General features: G+C 41.9%; 1 pseudogene; it reads right to left on the reverse strand.

The window, feature by feature from the left end:
* Positions 1-381: 381 nt before the first annotated feature.
* Positions 382-5,031, reverse strand: LOC113920381 (annotated as a pseudogene).
* Between the last annotated feature and the right edge of the window lie 7,149 nt (positions 5,032-12,180).

Raw genomic sequence — 12,180 nt, forward strand, 5'->3', positions numbered from 1 at the left:
ATTTTTAAAGCAGTGTGTAATGAGACAAAAATTAGTAAAATATTTTTGAAGCCAGATTTTCATTGGCCATGCTCTCAACATAATAAATATTATTTCCCGGGTACTTATTTTGTGATAGACAGTATGCTACTGCTTTATTTATTTATCTTTTTAAGCAAGGAGTTTAGTTTTATTTTCTCTGTGCATTTGCAAAACACTTAGGACCAACATAGAAAAAAAAAAAAAAACCTCCTGTGAAAAACATTACACTTAATAAAAAAAAAAAAAAAAAGGCCTGAGAGGGATTAGTGCCTTAGCCATAGGGAGCAACAACAACTCTGACTGGTCCAAGGAATTGAAAAGATATTGGGAAGATAGACCAGGAGGCAAGAGAACGAGCAATTACTGAGGAAGAGGGCCTCGAAGTGGGCCATGAGGGGGAACTGGAGGCCAGGGTGTGGGCCACGGTGGAGGGAGGGGCCCCTGCTTGTAGCCATAGGGTGTGAGTCGTGAAGGCCCAGTGTATCCGTGAGGAGGCATCAGTGGAGGAGGTCCATGCATCCCATGTGGAGGCATAGGATCTGGGTGACCCATGGGAGATCTAAACGGAGGCCCTCAAGGGGGCATGCCCATTGGAGGAGGTCCAGGATGAGGCATTCTGGGTGGCGGTCAGGGTGGTGGCTGCCCCCCAGAGCCTGAGGGCCCAGCATGGGTGTGTCCTAAGCCATGAAGGCCATGGTGGGCCAGCTGCATCTGAGACATCCCTGGATGGGGCATCCCACCCGGTGGGAATGGGTGAGGATATGAGTGTCCATGTCCAGGATGTCGAGCCCCTGGGGTTCCTGCTGATGGTGGGCCATGTCCTCCAGCCCCAGGAGGCATAGGTGGTGGGGGCATGGCTGGGGGTATCCCAGGTGGAAGGGCTTCAGGAGGCGGCACTGGGGGTGGGGGAAGGACCCAGGAGGAGGCATGCCTGGTGGAGGAAGCCCAGACCCCAATGATGATACCACATGATTGGGAGATGAGGGTGGAGGGGGTGCATCTGCAAACAGCTGATGAAGGCGGTCGGCCTGGGAGAGTGGGTTCTGGGCTGCCAGAAGTCGTTCAGCTGCTGTGCCATGGCTCTCACCCTTGGAGTCCTTCTTGAAGGCATAGGACACAGTGATAGGGCGGTTGCAGAGATATTGCCCATTCATGGCCTCAATAGCTGCATCCGAAGCATCAAATGAAGCGAAATTAATAAAGGCATAACCTTTGGAGTTGCCTGTGTCGGGGTCCCGCATAATCTTCGAGTTTGTAAGATGACACCAAAGGTGCTGAAAGTATCATAAAGCAGCTTCTCATCAATCTCCAGGTCTAGATTGCCAATGAAAATGTTGGCCCCCACATCCAGGTTCTTGTTGTGAGTTGATGCTTTGTTCACCTGTATTGGTTTCCCATAGGGTTTGATCATCTTCACGATCTTAATAGCATACTCAGCATCTTCCTCACTCAAGAATTCCACAAAGCCATAGTCTTGGTGCTGACCTATGACTCTATTCTTTGGCATGTGGGTGTTGACTACTGGCCCTGCCTGGAGAAATAATTCCCACAGCAACCGTTTGCTAATCTTCTCGTCCAGACCCCCGACATAGACAGTGGCATCCTGGTTCTGCACTGAGTTCGGCCCGGCAGCCACGGCGAAAGAGCTCCGGCCGTCTCCAGGCAGCGATCCCGCCCTCTGACCGCTGACAGTATGCTACTGCTTTAAATACTTCCTGTAATTTTAAAATTTTGGATGTCTCAAATTATTTAGACAGCAAATGACAGGTCTAGATTTTGAACAGAATTCTGTCTTACTCTAAATTATGTGCTCTTTATGACTATATTCTAATGATTTCCTTATGTCAATAATAAGGCAAAGTATCTTGCTTGACTCAAAAATTTTTTTAATTCCAGTCATAATTTTATCCACAGAACCAAATCAGTATTTATTTTCAAAGTATCTCTCATACCTTCCTTATTATGTCTCATGCTATTGCAGTGGCATAACTCCGTCCACTATCTTCACCCTTAATCTGACCCAGAGCCAACGAATAAAAGGTATAGAAACTACAGCCTCTTTTTCCTTGCCTGTGGCAGGCATCACCAACAGAAAATGGCACCCTTCTCCCTGCAGCCAACCTCATGCTGTATTCCTCATCACAGTGTTCTGGGAAACGATACCAGTTATCTGAGTTCACACCCAAGAAAAAATTATATTTGCCATCAAGGATTCATCTCATCTTGTGCACTGTTACCAGAAAAACTCCTTGAAATACTTCCTTTATAATTTGACTGTCCTGATCAAAATTAGTCTGTGGCTCGATATTGCCTACTCCCTAAAATCAGATCCCTTAGCTCCTCCGAGCTTTTTCCAAATGTTCTTCTCAGCCTTTTCTTCCTCCCCTTTTACTCTTCTACAGAGATTTTACCTCTCATGGCCTGGGAGTTTGCATTCTCCTAACCTTTGTATGCTTGTTCTCTATCTAAGAATGTTGCTTTGCTTCTCGGCGGTAATAAAATCATACCAATAGTTTTTAGATCAACCCCCCAACTATTTTGAAACTAACTGACTTGTTTTTCCTCCAAATTTTCAATGTGGTAGAAGTTCTCTAATCTGATGAGATCAAGACCAGTAGTTGACAGGTCAATTGACTACAAAAAAAAAAACAAAACCGCTTAGGGAAAGAATCATAGTCATGATACCTATATTTCATAAACATTCCAATTTAAAACTCAAAAAGCTGTACATTAATTCATCAAACTTTTGATATAGGGCCATTTTTTTTTTTTAATTAAAAGTCTGCTGATAGAATTTAACAGCATCTTTCTTTCATACAACACACCCATAATGCATCCTCCATGATTCCCAGTTTGGGTTTATTTAAAGTGAAGCAAGGGGTGCCTGGGTGGCTCAGTCAGTTAAGTGTCTGACTCTTGATTTCAGCTCAGGTCATGATCTCGGGGTCATGGGACTGAGCCCTCTGTCAGACTCCACGCTGAGTCAGGAGTCGGCTTGATGTTCTTGCTCTTCCTCTCCCTAAGCCCCTCCTCCCACTTGCACTCTAAATAAATAAAATCTTTGAAAAAATAATAAAGTGAAGCAAGAACCTTCCAAATATTGTGAATACAAAGTCCTCCTATATTTCTGTGATCTTTCCCCCTAATCTTTTTAGGGTTTTTTTTTTTGCAATACTTAATTTGTTAATAATTTTTCTAGCCATTTATATTTAAAAGTCTTTATAAAGCAATCAATTTCATTTTCATACAAAAACTCCACACCTCTCTTTATGCCCCCATATTTTATTGATTTCATTATGTGATTTTAATAACAAGTACATTGACATATGTGGAACAAACATGCTTGGGCAGTAGTACTCAACTGCAGGTGTCCTAGAGGGTGGTAAGCTCACTGTGAGCAGGGGGCCTACTATGGCAATGTATTTTGCTGAGCGGATGGAGAGCTAAACTTATTCCAGAGAGTTGGTTAAGTGAATGGCAAAGAAAGATTCTTCTCATTTATATTTATAGTCTGTCTCATTGCTTGACTCTGATGATACGCAGCTTTTGAAGGTGTGGGGGCGGCAATTGTCTTTCTGTGTAGACTGTTGTGGTTGGCTGTAGAAGGCAGGAAAATTGTTTGAGTCCCTTGGATTCTTCCTTACAACAAATCATACTGACATTATAATGAAAATAGAGTATTCAATAAATTCTTTTTGCTGATTAAACTCATCCTTGCTAGGTGAAACAAAAAAATTTTCTAGAAATCCACAAAAAGGAAACACTCTGGAGGTTCACAGTTCAAACAATACTCCATAACTCGGACAGGGACAGATAATCAGAACATAAAATCATTTAGGAAACTAAGGGTGCGGTTCCTGCAGTAAAATTTTGGATACATTATGGATATAATGCAGTGTTCAAGGCACAGAATAAATTAGCACTAAATGGGGTAATTGTTTAAATAAATAAATAAATAATTTACACTGAAGAATTTAAATAATTTTCTGGAAGCTCAAAAATTTTAGAAACCTTTCTGTTTCCGTGATCTAGGATCTAGACACATCACTCTAACATTCTCAGCTTAACAAAAGAAAGTGGAAAGGGTGGGAGATTTGCCCAAGGTCACAGAGCAAGTGATCTAAACATAGCTAACCAACCACAGGGTACCCAAAATGTTCTTAGTCAAAAGACTTAAAAGCTTTTTTCCCCAAAAATAACTGCTTCAGTCAAAGAGAGAAGGATAATTGCTACTTCTACAGACAACAGAAGAAACCAACACCATTTCATCCCAGAGAGCAGCATTAAATGGCCACCCACACACTCCATCACATATTTATCTCCTCCAGCTGCAAGACCCTCTTCTCTCTGGCTTCCCATTGACCTAGAAAGAAGAACTAATGAATAAACAAAGTCTAAAACAGATGCAAAGGCAGAATGCATGAAAAGTGCTACTGCACTTTAATTGAATCTCTGGGTCAGCTCTTGCCCGCTCGCTGGTGCTACAGTCAAGGAGGCACATCAGCTCTTCACAGAGACGGCGGTGGCTCTACGTCGGCCAGGACAAACGCCTGGCTGTGCAGGACGGGAGGCCTCAGCTGGGCCTTGAAGAGTCCTCAGTTTAGGTGACTGGCAACCACTGGCTAGGGCAAATTTGATTCCTTTCCTTTCATCTCAACCACAGGCTATCGGTGGTTGCTGAAGGCAATCACGATTGACCAGATGTACGGTTGTGTCAGATGCCCACACTCAAGAGAGTGCTCTGGCACTCAAGACAGTCGACAATTCATCCATTAGAGATGCATTTCTTTAAGGCAGGGGGCAAACACTGGTGGCCCATTCGGCCTTTAGATGGATTTTGTGTAGGCCACACAGCTGTCTGTTTATTCATTTAAAGAAGACTGCCAGTGCATTCAGATGCGGCATTTGCCGAGTTCTGTAGAGTAAATACTCTCGCAGTGTCTGATTTCCAGCCACCAGCATGACACCCCCAGACGCAGCATTGGGAGGAGGTGTGGGGTAGCACGCCATTCGTCATTGCACAGCGTCTCCATCATACACATACCATAGACATAAAGACGCTAAGGTGCGGATGTCATGGTAAAGCATAGTAAAATAATTAGAAAGCAAAATCATTATGATGAGCTTTGAGTATTTGTTACCTTTGTTTAATGTGACTGCAAGTTTTTATAATTTAAATTTTCATGCTGGCTGTGTTCCATAACCAGCTTTCAGAATCCTTGAAAACCCACCACTTGGCTGTCATGAGTCAATGCGGGGCAGCTGCAGGACTGCACAGCATGCACGGGGCATATCGTGACCAGAGCAACCACAGCCACAGCGGTTCAGGCTCCAGAAGCTGGATTTGATTCCCAGTTGGCACATTTACTAGCTGTGCGAGCTTGCACAAGCTCCTTAACCACACAGAACCTCCATTTTCTCAGGTGGAAAAATAAGTTAATAATGTTTATTTGGTGACTCTGTCGTGAGGAGTAAATAAAAAGTACATGTGAAGGGCTTAGCACTGTGTTTGTCACATAATAATCACTCTGCAAATCGTGACTTTGACTCTAGGTAGGAATTACTTGATTAGATTTGTTTTGCTGCTATCTTGAAAATCTGCCCGCAGGACCTCAAAGAAATGAGAAATTCATGAATAGTGGAAGGAAAGAAACCAGGGAGCCTAGGAAAGACTGGCTGAAGGGCGACACAAGGGCGCTGAGAAAGAGTGAGAACAAGATAGGATCAAAAGATACAAAATTAGGATAAGAGAAAGTAACTCAAAAATGCAGTTGTTTTTCTTAGGGTCCATTCTCAATTTTTCACAGACTGTATAATTTCTGCATAAATTGTTGAAGTCATTTCCTTGAATGGACAGCGTCAAGTGTCAAAACATCCCATCCTATCCATTTGGCCCAGAAAATTCAATCGGTAGCAGACGTGTGACCCACATCCAGCCAGTTAGATACGCTCTTACCTTGAAATTTGGAATTGATACCTGGAGACTGAAGTGAGGTGTTGCTGGGAGCAGCCATGCTGGGCAGCTCTGATTGGTCATGAGAAAACGAGGCAAGGAAGCCAATCTGCAGAGGTGGAGAAAAGCAAAGTAGCAAAATAGAAATAGAGATGGCTGAGCCCACAGCAGGAAAAAGGAGACAGGAGACCAATGAAAGCTTTCCAGTTCTTATGAAGTTTGGTTGTACCCCTCAAACTTTGTTTCTGTAAGATGAACCATTTTCTTTATGATAAAAGTCCTTTACCTCAACAAGCATGAATGGGCATCTATTCCTTACAACCCAATGATCCCTGACCAGATGATCTCTGCCCGTTCTGTGAAAATATACAAAAATCACAGTAGATTGTAGCTTGAAGAGATGAGATTCCAGCACCCTTGGCCAATGTATGATCAATGAATTCAATGTTGCCCAGAGAAATTAAATGATTCGCACTGAGTCACATATTTAACAAGTAATAGAGCTATTCTAAAGCGTGGTTCGGCTGGGTCCATGGCAGGGCCACGCCCCTCTGCAGTACGTTACTGGTGTGCTTCCAATTTTGGAGTGGTAGCACATTCAAAATCCCTTGAGAGTGATACATTCTCAAGGACCAAATCTCAGTGTCTCTTTTTATGAATAAGGTCAGATAGAACAGAGCAGAGCAGGAAGCTGGTCTACTGAGAGGCAGGGTTAAAACATGGGCTTCTCAGTTTGATTGGCCCGTGTTCAAATCCTGACAAGCTGTGTGACTATGGGAAAGAAACATGGCCTCCCTAAGCTCCAGTTTCTCCTCTGAACAATGGAGACAAAGAAAATTATCTAATTTAGAGCGTCATTGGAGGATTAAATAAATACATGAATGTACTTAGCATATTCCCCCCACCCGCCATGTAGTAAACATTCACTAAATGTTAAAATTGTTCTTGACCTTACTATTGTCAGTTGGTCAGGTAGGAGTCCCCCAGTGGATTCTGTGTCATTTTACCTTTGGATGCACTGATTTCTTTCCTTAATGTAATGATGTAAGTTTATATAATTTCCTTGACTTAATGGTATAAGTGTATACAGTCAGTAACAACGTCCACACATGCATATTTCTACATGATACAAATCATTCCTTCAACAGTATGTTATTTACTAAATCTTTTCTTAAGGATGGGAATGACTTCAGTCCAGAATATAGTTGAGATTTAATGTGCTTTGAAAATAGAAACTTTTATACTGGGCGATTAAAAATGTGGCACTAAATGTAATAAACCATGGGTGCTAAGAGTCAGCATTAAAAGTAAGCACTCACATTTACTAGAACTCCCATGAGGCAGAGCTAACAAGAATTACTAAGCCAGCAGCTCAAATCAGGAGATAGTATGTAAGCACAGCCACACTTCATTAATGCAGAAGCGCTGAGAAACTGTTTTCAGCCAGAAGCAGTGTAGAATGCAACATAATTAAACAAGTGGAGATGGATCAACCTAGAAACTTTACAAGACATGATTACAGCTTTAAAATTCCATGATGCAGTGTTTATTAGCAAGATCATTGTAATCTAGGGCAGCAATTCTCAGGCTTCTGTGGCATAAGAGTCAACATGAGGAACTTGTAAAAAAGGCGTTTTTTGGATCCAACCACTGGATGTTCAAATTCAGTGGTTCTGTAGTGCTGAGCAGTTACCTATAGTTTTTAATCGAGTCTCTGGGTAATTATAATCCAGGTGATCTTAGCATAATTCATTCTGAGAAACACTGCCAAAGAATCTTAGATCGAGTAACTTTTCTTTTTTTAATCTTTTTTTTAAAGATTTTATTTATTTATTTGAGAGAGAAAGAGAAAGAGAGAGAGAGAGCAGGAATACAAGCAGGGGGAGTGGGAGAGGGAGAAGCAGGCCTCCCGCCGAGCAAGGAGCCCAATGTGGGGCTCGATCCCAGGACCCTGGAATCATGACCTGAGCCGAAGGCAGACGCTTAATGACTGAGCCACTCGGGCCCCCCTTGAGTAACTTTTTTTTTAAAGATTTTATTTATTTATTTGAGAGGCAGAGAGAGAGAGATCAGAAGCAGGGAGAGGGAGAAGCAGACTCCCTGCGGAGCAGGGAGCCCGATGTGGGGCTCAATCCCAGGACCCTAGGATCATGTCCTGAGCCGAAGGCAGACGTTTAACTGAGCCACCCAGGCGCCCCGCAAGTAACTTTTCTGACAGGAAGGAAACAAAATTCTGCATAAGGAGCTCTTCTCAGCAGTCTCAGAATGGAGGCGGATCAGACCCTTAAAAAAAAAAAAAGAAAAGAAAAAAACAGAACAACTCAAACTATGCAAGTCTTTTCAATTAACTGTACCCTGACTCTCTCTGAACCTTAGAGGCCGGGTTCCGTGGAAATACCAGGTGTTAGTGTTAGCTCAGTCTGTCTCAAGGGAATCGAATGACTCATGTGGAACAGCAGAAGCATAAAGGAATCTCAAGTTCAATGAATCATCCAGTAGACAAGAGAGGTATTTTTCAATAACCTGAAGATATAAATAACTGAACATACATTTCTGCAATAGTGATTACCAAGGACTTACTTTAAAAACATCTCAAAAATGAAGGGATTCTAAATTGTGGCAATAATATGCTTCACCCGGTGGACTGTGGCAGCAGCCACCCCGCCAAAGAAAGCAGCTGCAAAGAGGGTCTCCAGTAGTCACCGGACAGCTATTCAAATCTCAGCTCTGATATCAACTCACTCTGCAAGTCCGGGCAAGTCATTTCACTTCTCCGGATCTCAAAGTGGACTTGGTATCTTGAAAATTCCTTTCTTTTCCAAAGATCTGCAATAAAGTGCTTACTGTGTGCAGGAAATCTTCCACACACTTCACTTAGAAGTCAACCTATTTAATACTCCCAGTCATCCTGTGAAGTCTGTACCCATACTTGAATGACTCCTGTTTTATGGGCGAGCCTACTGAGGCACAAAGAGGTTAAGTGGCCTAAGGTCACCACACTGGTTTATTTTACGTGTTAACTAGACTGGGCCACAGTACCCACATATTCGGGCCAACATGACTGTTGTTTCTGTGAAGGTGTTTTGGGATGAGATTTACACTTAAATTGGTAGACTCAGAGTAGAGCACATTACCCTCCGTAATGTCGTTGGGCATCATCCAATCAGTGGAAGGCCTAAATGGAATAAAAGCTGATCTTCTAGAAGTCCCAGCCTGCCAGCCTCCCTTATCAGATTTTGGACTCAGCAAGCCTCCAAAGTTGTGTGAGCTAACACTTTAAAATAAATCTCTTTGTATCGTATGCACGTCCGTGCTAGTGGCTCTGTTTCTCAGGAGAACCTGACAAATACAGTCACACACTATGCGGTTAGTACTAGTGGTACTAGTGGTAGAGCCAGGTTGGGGCCCCATGCAGCCTGGCCCCCCAGAGGGAGGATAACCAAGATTCTAGAATGCCAGAGGTTGGCCAAGCATCCCCTCACTGAAGTCAGAGCTATCAGTGAACATCGACTCATAAATAGAATTTATTCTTAATGGTTTTGCTCTGCATGTCTACAGTGATGGTCTCATTGAACTGGACATAATCCACTCAGGAAACATGAAGCTCCAAGTAGTGATATTGAAGAACCTAACACCATACATATTTGATTACAGAAAATTATGTGTTTGGGGCACATCCCTAATCTCTCAGAGTTGATTTTAGAAAGCAACTGCCATCTTGCAAAAAGTCCTAATTGACAGAAAAAAAAAAAATTGGCATAAGGTAGTCTGACCCACAGTGGTAATTTGGTTTTGTTTTTTGTGTTGTTGTTTTGGGTTTTTTTTTTTTTTTGCTTTTTTGCTTTTTTGTTTCTTTGTTTGTTTTCCCTTATTTGTTAACCTTGCTCTCTGTTCAGTAGATGCTGTCCTGGAAGATTCTTGGAACACTTGTAGGTGGTAGGTGAATTTAAAACTGTTGCTATAAAATTCCATCCTATTTTATTTCAATTTAATTAAGTAATAGAAGGCGCTTACACTTTCTTTGTAATGGGTGCATATATGCCAATAATTATTTTTCTTTTCAAGACCGAAATTGAATTCTTGACCCTTAAATAAACCTTAAATAAAGGTGACCTTGGAGACATGGCTTCAAATTAGTCCAAGAATGGCTATCATCAACCAATCAGTCATCACCAATATCCAAATATCTGGTAAGGAGAGAAAAAGCTTCTTTTCACTAAAAGTCAGTTTTGGATTTCTAGGGAGAAGTCAACAATGGTTTCAGACACTCAAGAGAAACCCCTACCTTCAAATGCACTCAGCGTTAAGGCTTGCGGGGCTTCGCTGGTGGGGGTCAGCGGTCTCCACTGGAGATGTCTGGTTTGAGCACCTGAAGGCTGGTAGCGCAGGAAAGCTGGGGCGCCCCTGAATGAAGGAAACATTTAGCTAAGGTTCAAGATCACTGGGCTCTTTACTGGTTTTCACACATGAGTCAAATGTTATCTATAACTACCCTGACCCAAACTATTAACTCTGAAGCTTATGTAGCAGCGGAGGAAGAAGGAGAGGAAGCGTGAGCTGTTCTGCTTAAGGCAGAGGCTAAGCCACTGTGGCCAGATTCAATCAGTTTAAGAGAGACAGGTTTTGAACTGCTTGGTGAGTTTCCTTCTTTCCAAATGTCTAGACAGCTGAAAGGGTGTGCAGACTTGCCTCTGACTCTTCCCGTTAAAGGCCTCTCTTCACATAAAATGTCACTGCTTATATGGGTTTGTTTGTATTATCTTTGAACTTGATGTGTATTATTCTACCTTTGTTAACATCCATTCCCACTTTCTATAAGCTTTAAACTATCCCAGATGCTGAGCAAATGTGGATTCTTTGGAAGGCAGCCGGCCTCTGTAATCTAGTGGCACAATCACTAGCCCCTCTCCAAATTCAATTTGGAGTTACTGTCAATTTTAAGCATGCATTGTCTGGGGGCATTTTATATGCTGCAGTTGAAGACAGATGCCAAACATGTAAAAATGTAACCTTGACCGACCGCTATCGGCGTCTATGCTGGGGTTTAAAAGGAAAATGGACTCTCAAGGCTGAATGCTTATCTGCTGTTCACAATCGCTTAATGCTCCAAAGTGTATGCTCCCAATGTCAGCTCTTTAGTTGCCTGTCAAGGAACTTCCCACCAGGTATGTAGCTTCCAGTATATTCTGTACAGAATATAGCTAGAGCTTTAAGGATGTCAAGGTGGATATTAAATATAGGAATCAGGATCAAAGCCACGTGATGCTTACTTTTCCTTGGCACCATAGTGTGACCAGCTTCCCTGCATCCAACCTCTGTAGAGACACGGTGTTTTGCTTGGTAAAATTGTGTGTGGTAAAATTACACCCCACACTGTTTCATGCAGACTTGACAAGGGCGTAATAAAAACGCATGGTGCACATGTCTTCTGCGGGGATTTCGATCTGCTCCCTTATCCTCAATCCTCTGCTGTACTTCTACGACTACTATTATTTTTTTTCTTTTTTATCTTAAGCTCTAAACGTGAAAGGAAAAGAGGCAGTCACAAACAAATGAGAAGAAAGAGAACAAAGCTAATACAGAGAAACAGTTTCCTGGTCTCAATAGATATTTTGCAACAGGGTTTTTTGTATTATTTATGAGGCTATGTTAACAGACCAAGGAAAGAAAGAATATTTTAAAAAATCAGATAATTTTAGAATACATAGCGTGGACCTAGGGAAAATATATCAGCTTTTGTCCAAAAAAAGATCAATATCCTCCTTTTAAAAGGAAGCTTTTGGAAAAACAAAACAAAACCTCCAAATGATATATAAACTTCCCAGAGCTTCCTAACATCAATGGCTCTGTCTTTATGCTGGTATTTGAATTGATTTTCTTCCACTCTTTGTTTTTCTTTTTTGGGGGTCTTTTTAATGAGCAATTTTGTGCAGTCAGTTTGGCCATGTAATAGATCTAATTTTGCTGATAAAGAAGATTGAAAATAAATATGGTTCTAAAAATCCAGCAGAAACTATTAAATCATTGATTAACCAAGTAAAAACCACATCATATTTTTGGTTTAACCACTTGTTTAAGTTATGTGTGAGACTTTCTTCTATAGGAGTTGAAAAACTTGATTAATGAAAGCTGGCCTCTGTGGAAAAAAGAACTTAGTTGTTCCATATGTCATAAAAAGGCTTGATTGGAGACTGAGCAGACTATAA

The sequence above is a fragment of the Zalophus californianus genome, chromosome 3 (genome assembly GCF_009762305.2).
Source record: "Zalophus californianus isolate mZalCal1 chromosome 3, mZalCal1.pri.v2, whole genome shotgun sequence".
NCBI classification, from domain to species: domain Eukaryota; kingdom Metazoa; phylum Chordata; class Mammalia; order Carnivora; family Otariidae; genus Zalophus; species Zalophus californianus.